Raw genomic sequence first — 20,802 nt, forward strand, 5'->3', positions numbered from 1 at the left:
TAGCAGTGTTTTATTCTGATGCTATTAAAAATAGCTAACCTGAAAATGTAGTACATTTCTCTATATATAAAGCTACAAAATTGTGTAAGTATTCTTATCAGATTACATGTGGTGCCAACATAGTACACCTGCTCTCACGAAGGTCCACTTACCAGTATTGTAGAAATATTTTGCACTTGCGTTGTCCTTACTTGTAAATAAGATACAAATGGTGGGGCTTCTAATTCACCTGTACCCTTTTTTAATTTCCACTAAAATACTGCAAAAGAAATACATTTTTAAAAGAACAGCATTCATATTCAACTATTTCCCCTTTTCTATGCAGGTTACTGAGGTTAAAGGTTAATTTGCTTGCACTTATCCTAAATTTTCACTGCAACTCCACCACAAAATAGCCTAGCCTTCTGCAGTTTTGCTCTGAGAGGAAAAGTAATAACCTTGAAAAAATACATGAGCAATAGCCCTATGCCAATGAAAATAAAAATATTTAAAGGAAAGAAAATAATTAACTAAAAGAATGATTAGACAACTTCTTCTGAGGTTAAAGGTCTAATTGCTTGAACTTGACCTACAATTTCTCTGGAAGAAAAGGGCAGTGTCCACAGTGATCCAATGGTGATATTTGCGGCACAAAACTTTGCACTGCTTCAGATCCATTTTGAGCAGCAGTAAGGAAGGTTGGGTCTTGGTGGAGGTTGTGGAAGGTACGGTGGTGGACGTGGATGCTGCAGAGGTTGCTATGGTGGGTACTGTATACTGTACATGTATAGTATTAATATGTTGAGATGCTCCCAATAGGTACTGGGTTACATAAGTGTTCCCATGTACATTATTTTGAGTGCTAAGGAGTGTAGATGTTGATAACTGTTTACATCTGAAACAAGTAAACAGTAGGAGGTAGAAACAAAGTACAATGTTTTACAAAGAAATGAGATCTGACCACTAATTAGAAGTTCATGGGAGGATTTAGGTATATTCTCTTGTATTTCCTATGTGTGAAGGTGGGCAAAATAAGGAAGCACACAAAGAAGTATTGTAATTAAATTAAAAAGGAAAACGGGTACTAGCTGGTGGATTCTCTGAAATACTTCTGTTTCAAGTGTGGTAGTTTCTACATAAGCCCAGGAATGTGTTCTGTGATTACACTGTGGACTTTAAAAATAAAATATATGAAAAAAATTATGTTTCAGAAATATCAGTTAATTTTTATGGAGTAGATTATACAGAATTGTTATTCACTTCCTATGTGTATATGTAGACCCAAAAAAGAACACATATATTTTTGAAAATAAGTATTTTAATGACAATTTAGAGATGATTAGAATGTTTAAAAGGGAACTTTGGTTTTTTAGGATAAAAAAAAGGAGTCCACAATGCCGACAGACTTCTGTGCAAATAGAGGTTTTAACTAAAAAAAACTATGTGTGTAGGTGGCCAAAACAAGGACACACACATATTTTACTAGAAGTATTGAAATTACATTTCTAAGATAAGTGTTGATGTATTTATATACAGGGAGCTTTTTATTGTCTACCTATTATTTGAAATAATGGTACAACTACTGATTAAAGAGATTTACACTGGAAGAATTGCACAAACTTGCCATCTTCATATTCTTATTTGTAAAACTGAAGACATAGTTAGGTGATATGTCTTGGTTTCCTGGTTAAGGTTACATAAACTGCTCTGTACATTTCATATAATTTAAAATGAAACAAAGTGTGTGCATAAATGAAACATTGATTTTGTGTATATAGTTATTTATGTTTATGATATGATTATTGTACTTTATTTTGTAAATAAAATAAACAGAAGTTTCTTTGAAGGTGCACAAATCATTGACATTTTGGGCAATTCTATTTAGAATTTGCTTATGCAAAGCCAGGTTCATAGTTACTTAAGGGTTTAGTGTAGCTGTTTTACCCATGCTGTGTTGTTTATCAGGTTTTATTAACTCGTTCCCCTAAAGCAGCCTCTACAGACTCCCCTCCCCGTTTCCAAGTTTAATTAAATTAATCTCCACTATTATTAAATACAGGGTACATAGTGTTCGTGTTTATTTGCTTATAAAATTGAACTGGAAGTATTATGAAAAGTTTGTTTCTATTTGCATAGCTACCCTCACTCTTGGATATGAGTATTAGCCTTTTTCAGAGTTTGGTGTAGGATGCTAATATTAATAATTATAAATTGTATGCACTATGTTGATCCTGAAAAAGTAGAAAGAACTAAAATTAGGATCTTCCGTTTCATAAGGCTTGCAATTTGTGGGTTTTATTGTTAATGGCCAATGTGGCCATATAATGAGCATTTATTGGATTGTTAACATCCTCAGTATGTCTCTACAAAGTGAGATAGAATTTATTTAATGTGTGTTTGGAACATTTATTTTTGGATAATTTAGATAACTGAATGGAGGTTTTCTTTCTCTCTAATGATCATAGTTCTCAACTACAAAATTTTTAATTTGTACACCCTTAATTGGTTGAGTACTAGAAATGCATTCAGTATTCATACAGTACCATTATAGAAAAAAAAAGAAAAATGTCACCACTCTTCTTTATATTTCTTTTATGAAATGTATTGCATTGTCTCTCATAGATATTATAGCGGCTGAACAAAGAATATGAGACATCCATGAAAGAAATTAGATTAGTCACTGTGTAGACCATATGTTTGTTTGTATATTATATTCTTTAGAAGGAAGCATTATGGCTAGTGGTCTGGTAGTGTTGTAAAACATATAGTGGGCACACTGTCAGGCAGAAAAAATGTATGGAATAACAAAACCTTTGAAATTCAAGGAAAAAACTTTAGTTGCAGGCACATGAAGGTGAGCCATACATTGTAAGAAAAGCCTCGAAAAAAACAAGGAAGAACTTTAGTTGCAAGGACGTTAAGGTGAGCAATACATTGTAATAACACCTTTTAAATTCAAGGAAACAACTTTAGTGGCAGGGACGTTGAGGTGAGAACTTCATGCAACAAAACCCCTGGAATTCAGCTAAGACCACCTTAACTCCACGCCCCCTATTGCGCAGCCTATGACCTCAATGATGACAGCACAGATGACATCTCTAGTTACATTACCTCAGTAACTGGCATTATGAATTGCCTTCAGCCATGGTCAGTGTGCATGGCAAAATATATTTGAACACATGAATGGGTACTATTCATGTCCTTCAGCTATGGACAGTGGTCACAAACTTCAACCATGTGCACTGAATATTTGAAAACACTAACAGGCTACCAACCATAGATTTTGGCCTTTACCAGTGGCTACAGCTTCCATTTGTCTCCAATGTATATTATATACACTGAATTGGCACTAGCCATTTATTTTAGCACAACACTGGCCACTGGCCACATTCTTTGGCTGTGCCCACTATATATTCTAACATATTAATGGGCCACTAGCCATGGCTTTTGACCTTCAGCAGTTTGTACATCTTTTGGCCATGCCCACTGTATATTTTAAAATAACAAAAATGCAATAAGCAATGGCCTCCGGCCGTGCCCACTATATATTATATACACTAAGCAGCCTCTGGCCATGGGTTTCAACACAATACTAGCCTGTGGACACAGCCTTTTGCTGTGCCAACTCTATATTCAAACATATTAATGGCTACTAGCTATGGCCTCTAGCCATGGCCACTGACTACTGCTTTTTAGAATGTTTCCAGACCACTAGCATGGTCTTCGGCCATGGTCAGTGACCAGCATTCAACCACTACGCCACAATGGCTTAGTTATTCACAGTCCATACATTTCATACTTAGCTTTTTACAATTGAAGAAAATGAATTGTAGGCTAAGTATGAAACTTGTGAGAATTCGAACAATAATACCATTGTAGCATAATGGTTAAGTACTGCGTCTCAAACTCCTGCAGGTTAGCGTTCTCGAAGGCAGCGTTCAGCATAAATGTGTTTTTAATTTCGGTTTATCAGTTTTATAATGTTGCCCAGAGACAGTGATACATGTTCCATCCTGTTTTATAATGTTGCAGTAAATAAACATTTTTCACGTTTAATCCCTATTACAAAATACAAAGGGCCTGCAGGTTCATGCCAATTGCAACCTTTTGCGCCAAAAGATCCCTGTGCCGAGAGTTACAAAATGCAAAGTGCCTGCAGGTTCATGCCGTGCCAATTATGACCTCTCATGCAAAAACATCCTTGCATCGAGATGTCCCTGCGCCCAACTGGCTGCATCTAACTGGGCGTGCCCAAATGGGCCTGCAGCAAAATGTTCTCCCCATAATGTCATGCGCCGCTCTGGCTGTGTGGAACTGTCCTGTCCTATAGCTGAGGTTACGGAAAGCTTTGTGCTGCAAACTCAGTCCCTAGACCCCCTCCAACACCAAAATGTCACTTGGTGCCACCCCCCCACCTCTACCCTGATGACATTTGTATGACTTTTGACCTGCAAATAGCTTTTTAAGCGTTTCATTTTCCAATGACCTCGTCTATAGCCATGACTATCTCTCGCATCGAGAGAAAAACAAGATGGCGGTCATTACATTTCTGAAAACCATGATCCTGCAATGCACCATGAGAGATATCTCTATTTTTGTTGGGGACAATGGGTCACCCCTCATCCCTCAAATATTTAAATAAATAATGCACAGAATAACCCCTAACCAAGCAAAGCGCTCTTTTGAATGCTTCGTGCCCAAGCTGTTTCAGATGTGTTCCAAATCCATCCAGCAGTTTGGGCTGTGCGCATTGGCTTAAATTGCCAATTTTTGTCTACGGGAAAATGAATGGGAAGTAGGCTGCACTTTTGGGTAAAAATAATTTTTTGTACGCTTAATAACTTTCTTAATTTTTAACACATTTTTCTGAAACTTTGCAGTCTGGGGGTCCTGTAGACATTTAATCACTTTCAAGATTTCGGTCAAATCCGTTACTCGAATCAAAAGTTATATCAATAGAATTTTGAGAGGTTCCTATGTGTCTCTGACTCACCATAACTATAGGGCGGCTATCGTCACCCTAATATATATATATATATATAAATATATATACAGCCTCTTACTAGGATCCAACAAAAAGGATAAAACTGATGCAAAAAAACAGAGTACACGCCCCATTTTAACCTTTGATACACAAGCACTACCATTCAGAAGGATCCTACAAAAGCACTGGAAGACCCTCATAGTAGATAAAGATCTCCCTAGCAGCTTGAAGAATAATGCTGAAATAACTTTCAGAAGAAATCGATCCATCAATGATACTCTGGTTCAAAGTTTTATGACCAGAAGAGGACGATAGCAGGACAAGTTGGTTATCAAATCTAAAGAAGGGTTTTTATAAATGCACGCGGTGCAACATTTGCAAATATGCCAACAGTTGTGATTCATTTAAACATCCTATCACAGGACAAATGATTGAGATACCAGATAAAATCATATGTGAATCCGAATATGTGGTATATGTTCTCACTTGTTCTTGCCAGAAATGGTACATAGGCAGCACCAAGTACAAATTAAAGATTTGCATTCAACAATACATACGAGCCAACCTACATAGTGATGTAAATTACCCGATGGCCAAACATTTTGCAGAATGCCGCAATAAAAATATGGGAAGTTTCATTTTTTTTGGGAATCCACAAAATCGATACAGGACCGAGAGGAGGTGACAAAGAAAAATGATTGCAACAAAAACAAACTTGTTGCATTCTGGATTTTGAAAGCAAATATCCGAATGGTCATAACATCAACGAGGAACTTTATACATTTTTAGGTCAATGAAATATGCACCTCCCCTTTTCTGTGGCTTTGAATGTGGAAGACTAGATTTGTTAATTAGCCTCGGAGTTTCACCAATTTTATTACGCTGTTTCCAAAAAGGACAAAAAGAAAGAGGAAACATACAATGTTATCACATGATGATTTGCCGATGGCTTGAGTTTTATGTTCAGATTTTATTTTCTCTTTTTATTCTGGTGGTTGTGTTTCTGTTATTATACACATTGTTTGTAAGTTGACAAGTGGAAGTGGTAGAGAAAGCTTGATGTTTGGTTAATATTACTGCGAAATGGGCAACTAAGTTACTAGGTGAAGGGAGTTTCCATGGACACATTTTAGGCATTGAGAAAGCATAAGACACAGAAAAGACGGCAAAATGCACTATGCATTTTAAAGACAGCCGACTATGTAATCGAGTGAAAGGGTAGTTGGCGGGTAATGTAATATGCTTCTAGGTAATTATGTTGCTTTTGCACTACTGCACTTTATGTTAATATTGCTGCTGTTGCACTATGCACTTTCAGAACGAATTGCATTTTTGCACAGATGTATTACATGGTCAATACATGTAATACATTGCCTATTAATGATGCTGCTTTTGCACTAGGCACTTTAAAAATCAATTGCAATCATGCAACTTTAAGAACTATTGTGTCTTGTATTGAGTGCTGTATTACTTAATATGTTGTCCGTCAACTCCACTAATTTTTTATGATGTTCATGAGTTTGAAAACTCCCACTGGTCGCAAGAGAGCATGTCATTTTTGGTTGTGGACATAGCACAAGTCCAAGTATACTTGCAGGTGTTTACCACTTTCAGTTAAATCTGTGGCAATTAGTGGCAGTAATATGATGTAGTCCAACAACATTTAGTTGCTAAAATAATAATGATTTTGGAGAGTGTTTATGCACTATGCACTTTAGGAAAGCAAATGTGATTGGCGCAACGAGTATGTTGCAATTTGTTCATGCACCACGCATTGGAACAAATGGTACCAACTGGGATGGGTTTGGACCACATGATTCTCAACTAATGGAAGGTGAGGTCACAGCAATTGTGCTGTTCCACTGCCTCTGCATTTTGCACTTGGTTACAAGGTAATTGTAAGGATGATTCTGTGTTATGAATCACAAATATTGAAAAGGTGGCAAAGCAATTGCTGTGATGCCTTGTCACCATTTGCATTTAGCATTCTATTTTTGTGGCAAAGCTACCACAAGATTAATGTTTGGAGAGTGGTAGCTGTAATTAGGATGTACTCTTATTTATCAAGTAGCCTGAGACAAACTGGGTGTGTGACTAAATGAAAATGCACTGTGCACGTTTAATACATAAAAATTACATTTTGCAATTCAAATTGGAGATCATGCAGCCATGATGTTTACAATGTTTATAAGTATTAAACATTGTAGAGGGTATTCTCCGCTTGACCATTCAACATCCTGGTACTTGGGAAATAACCTCACAATTGGGTAACCTTTTATAATGGCTGAAAGGTTTTCCAAAAGAGGACTGAAAAAACATGCAAGTCCGCTTTTCATTTTTACTTTCTCGCAATCAGCCACCAGCTGCTTTCTTTTTCCTGTTGGTAAAAGAGCATTTGTTCAACTGTGCCATTTTGTTGTGAACAAGCAGCGAGTTTGCCGTGAAACGCGTTAACCCCCAACACGATTCTGCTATACTATGGGAGTGCTGTACTTTTCATGGCTTTGACATTTTTTGTTGCTGTGTTCTTTTCTTAAATAAAGGACGTTTTCCCAAGGAAGTCTGGTATCCGGAGGTTTGTTTAAACGACTATGGAGCGTGCCACTCACACTGCCTGATTGTTATCAGAGATCAGAGCTAAACAAGAATATATATATATATATATATATATATATATATATATATATATATATATATATATATATATATATATGGTGAAAAAAAGAGAGGAGAGGGGCGCACTCCAGTTCCCTGCACAGTAAACCTTCTCAGCCACAGGTGTTCTCCTCCGACCGGTTTCTGTGCCAATACACGTCATCAGGGAGGCTGTCTTAACTTGCAGCTCACAGCAAGTGCAGGTGTTAACACTTAGTGAGGATTCTGCTGCAAGGACTTCTGGTAGCTGTAGTCATCAGGTTTGCAAGGAACAGACTCACACCCAATCCCACAGTGGGGAAAGGGGGGGAGTAGCCTACAGTGAGGCACTCCAAAGTTGGGCATAAATTACCCCGGTGCAGCACCCTATTAGATTTCTGAAGATTCCACCCTTCAGAAAACTTACAAATGTGGTGAAAAAAAGAGGAGAGGGGCGCACTCCAGTTCCCTGCACAGTAAACCTTCTCAGCCACAGGTGTTCTCCTCCGACCGGTTTCTGTGCCAATACACGTCATCAGGGAGGCTGTCTTAACTTGCAGCTCACAGCAAGTGCAGGTGTTAACACTTAGTGAGGATTCTGCTGCAAGGACTTCTGGTAGCTGTAGTCATCAGGTTTGCAAGGAACAGACTCACACCCAATCCCACAGTGGGGAAAGGGGGGGAGTAGCCTACAGTGAGGCACTCCAAAGTTGGGCATAAATTACCCCGGTGCAGCACCCTATTAGATTTCTGAAGATTCCACCCTTCAGAAAACTTACAAATGTGGTGAAAAAAAGAGGAGAGGGGCGCACTCCAGTTCCCTGCACAGTAAACCTTCTCAGCCACAGGTGTTCTCCTCCGACCGGTTTCTGTGCCAATACACGTCATCAGGGAGGCTGTCTTAACTTGCAGCTCACAGCAAGTGCAGGTGTTAACACTTAGTGAGGATTCTGCTGCAAGGACTTCTGGTAGCTGTAGTCATCAGGTTTGCAAGGAACAGACTCACACCCAATCCCACAGTGGGGAAAGGGGGGGAGTAGCCTACAGTGAGGCACTCCAAAGTTGGGCATAAATTACCCCGGTGCAGCACCCTATTAGATTTCTGAAGATTCCACCCTTCAGAAAACTTACAAATGTGGTGAAAAAAAGAGGAGAGGGGCGCACTCCATATATATATATATATATTACATGGCCACGGTAGTGGCCATGTAGTTATGGTTAAGTTGCTGTTTCCATAGGAAGAGCACTTTTTGGGCGGCTTATAACTTCGCTCTCCCTGGACGGATCCTCACCAAACTTTGCAAAAAAAGTATTTGGGTCACTCTGAATTCATTTGCAAAGTTTGGTGAGGATTCGTCCAGGGGGGAGAAAACTTATAGGGGGGTCCCAAAACTTTTTTTTTTCCCATAGACTGAATGGGAAATAATGTTTGCTCGCGTCTACAGCCCAAACCGCTGGACGGATTTTCACCAAATTTGGACCATGAGCAGCGGATTGGTCCCAAAAGCGTGCTTTTGCAAATTTGGTGAAAATCCGTCCAGTAGGTTTTTTTTTAAATGACCAAAAAGTAGGTAAAAAAAATTAGTGATATCTGTGTTCGGTCCGCGGACACACTTCCGTGTTCGCTCCGTGGACAGTGTCCTGATTGGCCAATCGGCTTGCATGATGTTCGCGGACATGCAACATGTTCGCTGATTGGACGGCGTGGAGCGTGAAGCGCGTCAGATATTCGGTAGCGCCCGCCATCTTGGATTCGCGGTCGTCCGCGGACAGCGCGGTGAAACTTTGTTCAAAATTGGTATTTAGTAGAGTGTGTTGGTGTGTAGGAGTGCTTGGGGAGGGTGGAAGTGTATGAGATAGGATGAAAGTTGTGTTTTTTATGTGTTAGACGTTCTTTTTGTGTTCGATTTGTCTGCAGCCATCATGGGTTTTCTGAAATGTTCTAAACAAACTGAATGGGGGTGTTCTGAGGACTCAATATGTGTCCGTTTTGATCGCAAGCAAACTGAAACTGTTCTAAGAACACTCGCAGTGTCCTGAAATGTTTGCAAATAAACAAAATGGGGGTGTCCTGAGCTCGCTGTCCGTATTGTTCGTTGTCAAGTTGAATATGTTCTAAGAACACTCGCGGTGTCCTGAATTGTTCGTAAATACACAAAATGGGGGTGTTTTGAAGACGTTGTTGAACACTCGCTGTGTCCTGAAATGTTCGCAAATATGAATGGGGGTTGTGGCTGACAAGCTGAATGTGTTCTAAGAATACTCGCGGTGTCCTGAAATGTTTGCAAATAAACAAAATAGGGGTGTCCTGAGGACGCTGTCCGTATTGTTCTCTGTCAAGTTGAATGTGTTCTAAGAACACTTGCGGTGTCCTGAAATGTTCGCAAATAAACAAGATGGTGGTGTTCTGAAGACCGTTCTAAGAACACTCACGGTGTCCGGGGAATGTTCGTAGGGGGTGTCCTGAAGACGCTGTCCGTATTGTTCTCTGTCAAGTTGAATGTGTTCTAAGAACACTCCCGGTGTCCTGGAATGTTTGCAAATAAACAAAATGGGTGTGTCCTGAGGACGCTGTCCGTATTGTTCTCTGTCAAGTTGAATGTGTTCTTAGAACACTCATGGTGTCCTGAAATGTTCGCAAATAAACAAAATGGGGGTGTTCTGAGGACACTGTCCGTATTGTTCGTTGTCAAGTTGAATGTGTTCCAAGAACACTCGCGGTGTCCTGAAATGTTCACAAATAAACAAGATGGTGGTGTTCTGAAGACGCTTCTAAGAACACTCGCGGTGTCCGGGGAATGTTCGTAGGGGGTGTCCTGAGGACGCTGTCTGTATTGTTCTCTGTCAAGTTGGATGTGTTCTAAGAACACTCGCGGTGTCCTGAAATGTTCGCAAATAAACAAAATGGGGGTGTTCTGAAGACGTTTCTAAGAACACTCCCGGTGTCCTGGAATGTTCGTAGGGGGTGTCCTGAAGGCGTAGTCCGTATTGTTCGCTGGCAAGTTGAATGTGTTCTAAGAACACTCGCAGTGTCCTGAAATGTTCGCAAATAAACAAAATGGGAAACAAAATGGGCATGTCCTGAGGACGCTGTCCGTATTGTTCTCTGTCAAGTTGAATGTGTTCTTAGAACACTCATGGTGTCCTGAAATGTTCGCAAATAAACGAAATGGGGGTGTTCTGAGGACACTGTCCGTATTGTTCGTTGTCAAGTTGAATGTGTTCTAAGAACACTTGTGGTGTCCTGAAATGTTCGCAAATAAATAAAATGGGGGTGTTCTGAAGACATTTCTAAGAACACTCGTGGTGTCCTGGAATGTTCGTGGGGGGTGTCCTGAAGGCGTAGTCCGTATTGTTCGCTGGCAAGTTGAATGTGTTCTAAGAACACTCGCAGTGTCCTGAAATGTTCGCAGATAAACAAAATGGGGGTGTCCTGAGGACACTGTCCGTATTGTTCGTTGTGAAGTTGAAAGTGTTCTAAGAACTATTGCGTTGTTCTGAAATGTTCGTAGGGGGTGTCCTGAAAACGCTGTCCGTATTGTTCGCTGGCAAGTTGAAAGTGTTCTAAGAACACTGATAATGTCCGCAGACATTAAAAGTTTCCATAGACCATAGTTGAAATGTTTGACTCTATGGATGTGATATGCTGCCCTGGCAACAACCACCTCAGCATATCACATTCATATTTGCTTATAACTTTGGGTGAAAAACAAATGTATAAGGAACAAAGGTATTAGATACTATGGATGTGATATGCTGCTATGGTTCTCCTTGTTATTGTATACTTACTGTTTGGTCTAGTAATGGGAGTCCATGTTTTTCTTGTTCATTTCTATGATAAAAGAAAATAGCATGTTAGTATTAGTATTTTGTAATGACTTATTACATTGTATAATCAATATACTTTTTTTTTGAGCCCTAATATTTAGTAGATTACAAATCATTTGCTCAGTTTCTGTATTTGTTGCTAAAATCATTGGGTCTGTGGGAGAAAAAAAAATCCATGTTGGATTAAAAAAAAACCTTTTTCTGTTATGCTAGAGTTTATTTGTTTGTTTGTTTTCAGTGTTCACTTGTTGTTTCTGGGTAATGCTTTATACTTTGGCTTGTTGTATTTTTGTTGGAGCAGTAACATATTATTTATTTGTTTTGATATTATAAAATTTTGGAGCAGTTAGATACCAATTGGCGTATTCTAACTGTCTATTTTTTGATATATTTTAGTGGTATTGATTTATCTATTTGGATATTGTTAAATTTTGGGACAGTTAGATACCAATTGGCGTATTCTAACTGTGTATTTTTTGGTCTAATTTAGTGGTATTCATTTATCTGATTAGTTGTTGTAGAATCTTTGAGCAATTAGATAGCTTTTGTAGTATTCTAACAGTTTATATTTTTTAACACAAGTTTACTTAGGGTTTAAATACAGTTTAGTTATCAAATTTTGGTTTTAAGAACATCAAATAAGCGTTTGTAAGATTTCCTGGTAATCTCTGCTTTAGAGTAATGGTACTATCATTACATTCAAACCATCCACATTTCTTTTTTATACATGCAGTGTAGTGCCCTGAATTGGTTGTGGCTCCTGCATGGTAGATTATACCTATTGTTTTGAAGGTTTACTTACCAAGTGATATTTGACCATGTGTGAATCCAGTCAGCTTGCAGTTGTTTTTGGTACCATCTGCATTGTAACGTAGAAGCATTAGTATTATGTATTTACTATGTGTTTGTATTACTAACGTGGAGTGATTATCTGAATTACAGGTAGAGCATAATCTACCATGGTTTGCATTTTGTACAAGTCACTGAAATGGAATGGATTCACAATTTGGTATTGATATATATATATATGAAGCGTTCATTGGGGATTTCTTCTTGTGTCACATTGTTGCAGAGAGTGCATGTATGTTTCCACATGTATGAAATCTGAAAAAATTCATTTATAGGTATGTTTTTGTTTTCCAGTACTTGTAGTAAGTACATTAGAAATTCTTGTGGATCTTCCTGTGAATTTATAGTGAATTTCACCATTCCAGCACAGTAGTCCAATTGTTGTCTTATTCCAAAAACACTATACGTGGTGTCAGGATTGTTTGCTGCATTTCTGTGAAGTACTAACATTTGCAAACAGAATGGGTCTGTACTGTGTAAGTAAATGTTGTCAACAATTGGTGGTAATTGAAATAGAATATTCATTGCTACATTTGCATAGCAACTTACACCAACTATATTTGAGAATTTAAATGGCCCAGGTAGTCCTGTATCTAACTGCTTCTTTTGGAGTTTGTCTTCCTTATTTAAAGAAGTACTTGGTTTACTTTCCCTAATTGATTCTTTTTTGCTTGTGGTACTTGATGAAGTATTAGTTTCTCTTACTCTCTTTGGAGGATTTGCAGTGACATCCTGTTGCATTTCTGTTTGATTTATTTTTCTTTTATAACGTTTTACTTTTTGTGGAACAGAATATGTGTTTAGGTGGGGGGTGTATAGTGAGCGAAGTCTATTGTATTCTAAAATGCATGGAATATCAGCGTTTATTTTACGTGCATCAAAGTTGATTAGAAATAGATCGTCAAGTGTACGTAAGCGTGATAGTGCTACATAGCTCATGCCTTCTTTAAAGACTGTGTTACCAATATCTATCATTGCTTTGTCTAGGGTAAGACCTTGTGATTTATGAATCGTGACTGCAAATGCAAGAGTTAGAGAAAATTGTTCTCTGCGTACATACATATCTTTGAAGAGAAGGAATCTAGCTGTTGAGCGTCCTATCCTTTTTACTTCTGAAAGTTTGTCAAAGAGTATATTGACAAACTGAATTTTGTTGTCGCGTGGGGATGTTTGAAAGCCAACAACTGATCCCAGTGCTCCATTAACTAGTCCTTGGTCCACGTCAAGTTTACGTTTAAGCATTACTCTGCAATTTAAGGATAATTTTAATATCTTTTCTAAGCCTGCTGTGTTTGAGATTGATTTTTCTGAACTATTTAGTCTTGTTGTGGCTCGGTCACACGTGGGTAGTGTCATACCATGTACATCTAGTTTGTCTGTGGCGCTAATTTCCATGATTGGATGCATTTCTGTACTTAGCATGATTTCATTGAATTTGAAACAGCTTGCAAGAGTTGGCATTAAGGCCATACAATTGACATTTTTGTGGGCTAATTGTTCCATAACATCTGTAGCACATGCATTATCGCCATAAAGTGCATTAATGTGCCGGGTTTTCAATATTGCTTCTGCTTCTTTAGAAAGTATACCAACTCTGATACTTTTTAAAATGTTGGCATAAGTGAGATCTGCAGATTGCCGCATGTTTTCTGTTGATTCTCTGTATTGGAAATGTTGCCAAAGGTTGACATTTCCAATGCTGCCAACAGTTTTACGGCAGAGTTTGTGTCCTAATGTTTTAAAAATAGGCTCACCTTTTACTGGTGTCAATTGAAGCAGATCTCCAAAAACAATAATGTGTTTTCCTGCAAAGAGCTCTTCATAGTCTGTTTTGAGTACTTCTTGTAATCTGAGGTGAATCAAAGCTAACATCAGGTTGGAGACCATGCTCACTTCATCTATTAGTAGCATTTTCATTTGTTTCAATACTCTGCGTAATTCCATTGCAGCTTCTGCAGAATGTTTCTAATAGTCTAATTTGTTCTGGTGTTCTACTGGTAATAGTAGTAATCGGTGTAATGTAACACCACCTATGTTGTAGCAGCTAAACCTGTGGGGGCAGTGACAACAGCTGACAGCTTGTTGTTTGTCAATTGTTGAAGGAACTTACTAATGATTTTGATTAGGAATATTTTGCCAGAACCAGCTTCACCACTGACGTACAGTAGTATAGGTTTATAATTATGGCAGGAACATCCTTTATTTTTATGTTTTACACCATGTGCAATTTGTTTTGTTACTTCTTGAAAAATGCTACTTTGCTCATTGTTTACTTTTGATTGTAGTATAGTTAAGTCTTCCTTATCTTCATACTGACACATGGTGTTTTCAACTTCTATCATAGCTAATTCTGCCTCATTTATTATTAGTGGTTCTCCCAGTGGTTCTTGGCTTCCTGTTACAGAAGGTTGACTACTGTCAGGAGTGTCCTTATCTAGTTGGGCTTGGAGTTCTTCTTCGTGTTGCTGTTCATTGTGCAACATTTTTTTGTACTGTGTAAAGTTTACATCAGTTATAGTGCTTTCATTTGCTTTGAAAGCATCCTCATATGAGTCATAGTCATCTAGTAATTGTTCTTCATTTCTCCATGGTTTGAAGAGTTGTAACAGGGACATGTAATATACTTCTTTATGTTGAGGAGTCTTTAATGACAATTTGATATGATTAATTAAATTTGGTTTAGTGAGTTTAACTAAGCTGCCTTCACAGTTTGTCACTCTATATTTACCTTTTTTTTCATCCGGTTTCATATTATTTTTGTATGAGTAGTTTTGGGCTATGTGGTATAGACACATGTTTTCCAAAGTATTACTTCTGTTTGGGTAGTATGTGTCCAATAAATTGTTTTTTAAAATGTCTTGGCTGTTGGGATCATGTTTGGCTATTGTTTCTATATCTTCATATGATTTTAGAACTCTTTTTCTAGATTTAGTTGGACCAAGACTTAGCCATACTATATTTTCAGATGTACCATACAATGCATTACCAGTTAAACGATCAGCTGCTTCGTATGATCCACATTCTCTATGGGTGAGCATTTGTATGCCCAAGCTGTATAATTTCTGAGACACTGTTTTATCTGATGACAGGTCATTCCAGCGGTCTTGGAGCTCTGTCTTTTCTGCTTTAGTTAAGTATGCTGTGACATATCGTGCAACTGCAGTAGAATTGTCTGCAATGTACTGCACATCTATGTTTGCATTCCATAAGTGGGCAATGATTGCATTATAATCATTGATATATTTTTCTTCTTCTTTTCTTTTTATGTAATATGTATTTTTAGGTGACTTACCTTTAACAATATGTCTAACTGAAGACATGAGGTTGTTCACTTGACCTGTATTTGTAACTGGTCTAGGGAAACCAAATCGGCATTTGGTGTAGTATTTCCCTTTGTTTTTGTATTTGCGACGACAATATTTTCCACATTTGTGTCTTTGAAATTGTAAAATGTGTGCATGAAGATCACTATTTGTGGCTTCTGATGGAATTTCACAAGTGACATATTTTTCAATAAACTGTAAAACAGTGGCATCACTGTCTTGACCAAATTTAGGAGCATCTTTAATCCATAAAAGCTTGTGGATATGTGGTGCTCCTCTGGCTTGGTATTCTTTTCTCCAAAAGAAGTGTTGCACTTCTTCAAGTGGAGGAACAGTTTTATTACAAATAAAATGTAGCATAGCAATGAAGCGATGGTGAAAATATCTTGAAACATTAACAGGATCCAAAGAACAAAGTTCTCCAGGTGTTTGTATATCTATGTTTGTTTTGTTTTTATTTGATATGCGTAGGAAATCATGTAAATCTTCCCATGCATATTCTGCACAACTTAATGTAACAAACCAAGTGGGTGGGCCAAGGTTTCTGATCATACAAGGTACATCTCCATGACATCGAAACCAGTACTCTTTAGTACCACGCATATTTGCTAATAGATTTGTAATATTTGTTTGTAAAACCTCATCCTTTTGTTGCACTTTTTCTAATAATTGTGTAGCTGTCATATTTTGAAAGTGTGATCCTGATTTTAATATTTGTGCAACTCCGTAACATAAAGTTGCTACTTCACTTTCAAAGAGTAGGTGAAATATGTATTCCATATTTTGTCTAAATCTGGGATCTTCAGAATACATCCGTAATGAGCCGTATTCTGAAGCTGATATTTGAATAGGTCTATCATCATACCTTCCTCCTTTGCCAGTAGGAAAGGGTAGAGGAAAAGCATGTGCTTCTATACTTTTTTCTCATATGCTGATTGGCGATCCTTTTGTTTGACGCATTTGGTAAGTTTCCAGTAAATCTTCTATGGTGTCATTACAGTGCAAAGGATGAATTGTATAATGGTCTAAAGCATTTGATATTGTAGCAGGATCTAGTAGCTCAAATTGACCAGCTTCTTGTGTTTCTTGAATTATTTCAGTTTTATCTTTCAAGTGTTCTTCAATATTAATTTCTTTGTAATATTCATTATTCTCTTTAAGATATTGGAAGGCTTGTCTAACTTTATATAAATCTACCAGCTATTGCCATATTTTTTTGTCTTTTGTAGGTACTCCATTTACTAAGATAATTAAAGATTGCTGCATTGGACGTTGCACTCCTAGAGTATGCACATTTTCTTTTAGATCTAATGGTAAATAAACTACTTTTCCACGAATGCCTTTTACCAATTCAGAGGGAGGTAATTTTGCTGTTTTTGGTTGAAGGCGTATTATTGCTTGAAATGGGTCTACTGTTTGAATTATGATGCTCTCATATAAATTAAGTTGTTGTAGGGGTTTTGGTACTGCGTATAATTCCAAATTATTTGTGATAGCACGTGAAGGAGTTTGGTTGTTGTCAAGTTTTGTAGTGCAGTAACTGCAAAGTATTAAGGGCTCAGTTATTTCGTATTTGTTTTCTGCTACAAGGTAGAGAGCTAATTCAAACCATTTAGAATCTTCATTGTATGATAGGTCTACAGTTTTTGTGTTACTTTTGTAAAAAGTTCTACGGCAACATACATGGTTTGGTACTTCAGCTGATGTACTTTTAAATTTTAGTATTTCTTTTATGTATGTGTTTAGCAAAAGGTTGCCATATGTAGAATTGTTGCTTAATTGGTTTAAAGCTATTTCATTCTGTAAATGGCTTTCACTTCCTAAATATTTTTTCTGGATATAGTGAATTTCTTCAAGTAGGTCTTTTGCTGTACCATGTAGAAGGATGTTATTTAACGTTGCTAGTGCTAAAGCAGGCCTTTTAGCATAGTACAGTTTATAGACTAGATTTCTTATAGTTGAATGATGTGCTGATATCCTTTTGATATCATGGAAAGTGGTTTTACAAATAGGTCCTGTAATGCAGGCCAATGAATGTCCTTGAAGTCCTGGGTACTTGCGCACTGGACAGGTATCCATATTTTGCAGTAATTTAATTTTGATTTTGTCTTTGCTTTTTACATATTTATTGAGGAATTGGCGTGAAGATTTGAAAAATTTTTTTGGAATGTTACACATTGACGTGCATGGCCATTTGTACACTAGACGTTCTGATTCAGTTGAATGGAGGGGTAATTCTAAGTTTTCAGGGCATATTTTTGTAAGGAGTACTTCTTGTTCCATTATGGTATTATTCACTTTTTCATAACCTCGACCACTGCTATGCATGGCAATTGTATTGGTTTGCTTTTGTTTGTACGCTTCTTCATTAAAATATGGTTCGGTGCTTGTAGTGTGATTCCATTCACCTCCGCAGATACTTAAGAAGTTCTTTCTGTTGACATTTCGCTTATTGAGAAGTCTTTTTTGTAATTTAGTTATTAGTTTTGTTAGTGGTTTCATTTTGTTTAACAGTAAAATAAATAATTTTCTTTTGAGAAGAATTGCACTGTCCATCAACGCTTCTAAGATTAATTTCCTACGATAGGTTTTAAGCATTGAACCTGATTTCTTTCCTGTTTCTATAAGATTTTGAAGGATTTTGTGATGGTACATTTTGGCTAAAATACTTTTCTTGGTATGCTTACTTTGCACTATAATACAATTTGAAGAAGTAGTTTTATCTGTAGTGATAGCTGATTTTCTGTTATTTTTTTTTTGGTTTGTTTTACATTTTGATAGAGGAGGCAAAGTTTTTGTACTTGAAACTTCTTGTTTTTCACTAAATGACTGTATTAGCTGTTTTGTTTCAACTTTTTTTTACAAATTCTGCTAGAGATGGATGTTTATGTTGGACACTTTTATTTTCATTTGCTCTACTTTTGCGTTGCTTTCTACGGACTTGACTTTTGGTGGGCATTCTTTAGGGTCTGTTAGAAAATATGGGTTGGGGTGTTCTGGAATGTATGTGTGCTGTGTGCATGAGTGTTTGAGTAAGATGATAAAGATGTATGTAATGGTGTGTGATTGTGCATTGGGAACTACAACTAGTAGGGATAGGTATTCTTGAATTTATGTGTTACTAAACTGGGGTTCAGATGACAAAAAAAAGTAAGCTAGTTGTGTGGAAAAGTACAAATAGTAAATCTAATGTATACAATTAAAACAGTTGTTTGTTCTATAATATGAAAATTGTAGCGGTTCAGTTGGGTAATTTGTGTGTCCAAAAATAGGAATTTGTGGGCCATTCTGGCTGTAAATCGCTGTTTAAGACATGGAGATTTGTGGACAAAATGGTACACAATCTCTATTTTTAGGCACCAAAATAGCTTGTATTAACGTTATAGTATGTTTGATTAATAATACAGATATTATGGTGATATTCTACTTACTTTTTTTCTTAAATTAACAGGTAACTTCTTAGTTCTTCTTTGTTCTTTGAATTCGGCTGCTTCTTTTCAGGAGACTGGTCTTCACTGCAATTGTAAAAGCTTCAAATTAGTAACTTTGTTTGTATATAGCGCTGTTTTTAATTTAGATATTGATTTTTTTAATTGAAATCCTCAGTGCCTTCTTTAAAACCATTAAACTAATTTATTTACATAAGATACATTGCATCAGTTCAGTACATATGATATGTTCTTAATGAACAAATTGTATTGAATGACTAAATGACTAACTGTAGCAAAAAAAAAATCTCTTTACTATGTCTTGTGAAATTTATAATATACCAGTGAATACTGCTATTTCTGTATGTAAGCTGTTCTAGGTAATAACGCCTCAATGTCATGTCTAAATTAAAGTAATTAAGTAAATAAATAAATAAAAACAAAAAATATGAAATTGTATAAGTATTTTTTTAAAGATTTAAACATAGATTGTGCTTGCATGCAATTTTGTTTGAATATATGTAGTCTATATATTTCATTTAAAAAATGTTAGTTTAACATGATTTGAGTGTGTGTGTATAAAGAAAGTAAATAATATAAAGGTTTATAAGTTATAGTTGATTTTAGAAAATTGAAAAAAATACAGTAAATTCATTTTACAGATTACACAAGCTAAAAGTCTGTTTGAAAATGTGTTCATCTACTGTACAGAAAATATGCATACCTGAAGTTTGTGTTCATGCATATGGATATGCATGGAGCTGCAAGTAGAAATCTTGGAGACTTGTACAGTATTTCTGGTAGATGGTGCTTGCCAATGATATGACACTTGTACTCAGAGAGATTCACAGTACATTTATAGTGCTGATCTATGATGATGCAGTTAGATCTAGAGGTATTGAATGTAATTGGTGCATGGTCATGTGATTTTTTAGCTACATCCAATGAGGGAATGGCAGAGAGAGAGAAGTGGAAATGGTAGAAAGGCTGTTCATGTTACGATATGTCCGCGGACATGGCTGTAGTCTGCGGACATCGGGAGTTACATCCGGGGATTTTTGGGTTCAGAAGTCATGCAAATGAGAATAAGCACTGAAAGGGATTGGTCAGGAAAGTTTAGTGGGTATGTTGTGCCAGGAGATAGTTTCTCAGATACTCTTTTTGCTGAGAGAACAAAAGATAGCTATGGCTGTGTGTTTCAGAAAACAGATTGTTTGGATTTTGGGAGATTCGTGTATACATTGGTTGAAGGTGCATGCAGAAAGCTGTGGAGTAGCTGTAGATCTTGGATTCCCACATGTGGAAGTACACTGGCATGGAGTACGTGGAATGAAGTGGTTGGACTTGCTACCTCTCTGTGCTACTTTGGAGACAGAGCAACATCCAGACATAATTGTAATTCATTGTGGAGGGAACAGTTTAGGACATGTGACTGGAATTGTTTTGCAATTTGCTATGAAAGAAGGACTTGGGAAGGTTATGGACAAGTTTCCTCATTCTCAAGTGATATTTTCACGGATTGCGCAGAGACAAATGTGGCTTCGTTCTTCTTCATTTGGTCCACAAATGGAAAAAGCAAGGCGCAATGTTAATAAGGCTGTTTGTGCCTTTCTAAGAGATTTTGGCATGTCCTCTTTTCACAATGAAAATATTATGTTTCTTAGTACATACATTTTTCGCAGAGATGGAGTCCATCTTACTTATGCTGGCAATCAGATTTTTCTGAGAAATGTACAAAATGCATTGCGACCTTTTTTGGAATTACAACAACCATTTT

The sequence above is a fragment of the Ambystoma mexicanum genome, chromosome 1q, assembly GCF_040938575.1.
Source record: "Ambystoma mexicanum isolate Mex_15411 chromosome 1q, UKY_AmexF1_1, whole genome shotgun sequence".
Classification (NCBI taxonomy): Eukaryota; Metazoa; Chordata; class Amphibia; order Caudata; family Ambystomatidae; genus Ambystoma; species Ambystoma mexicanum.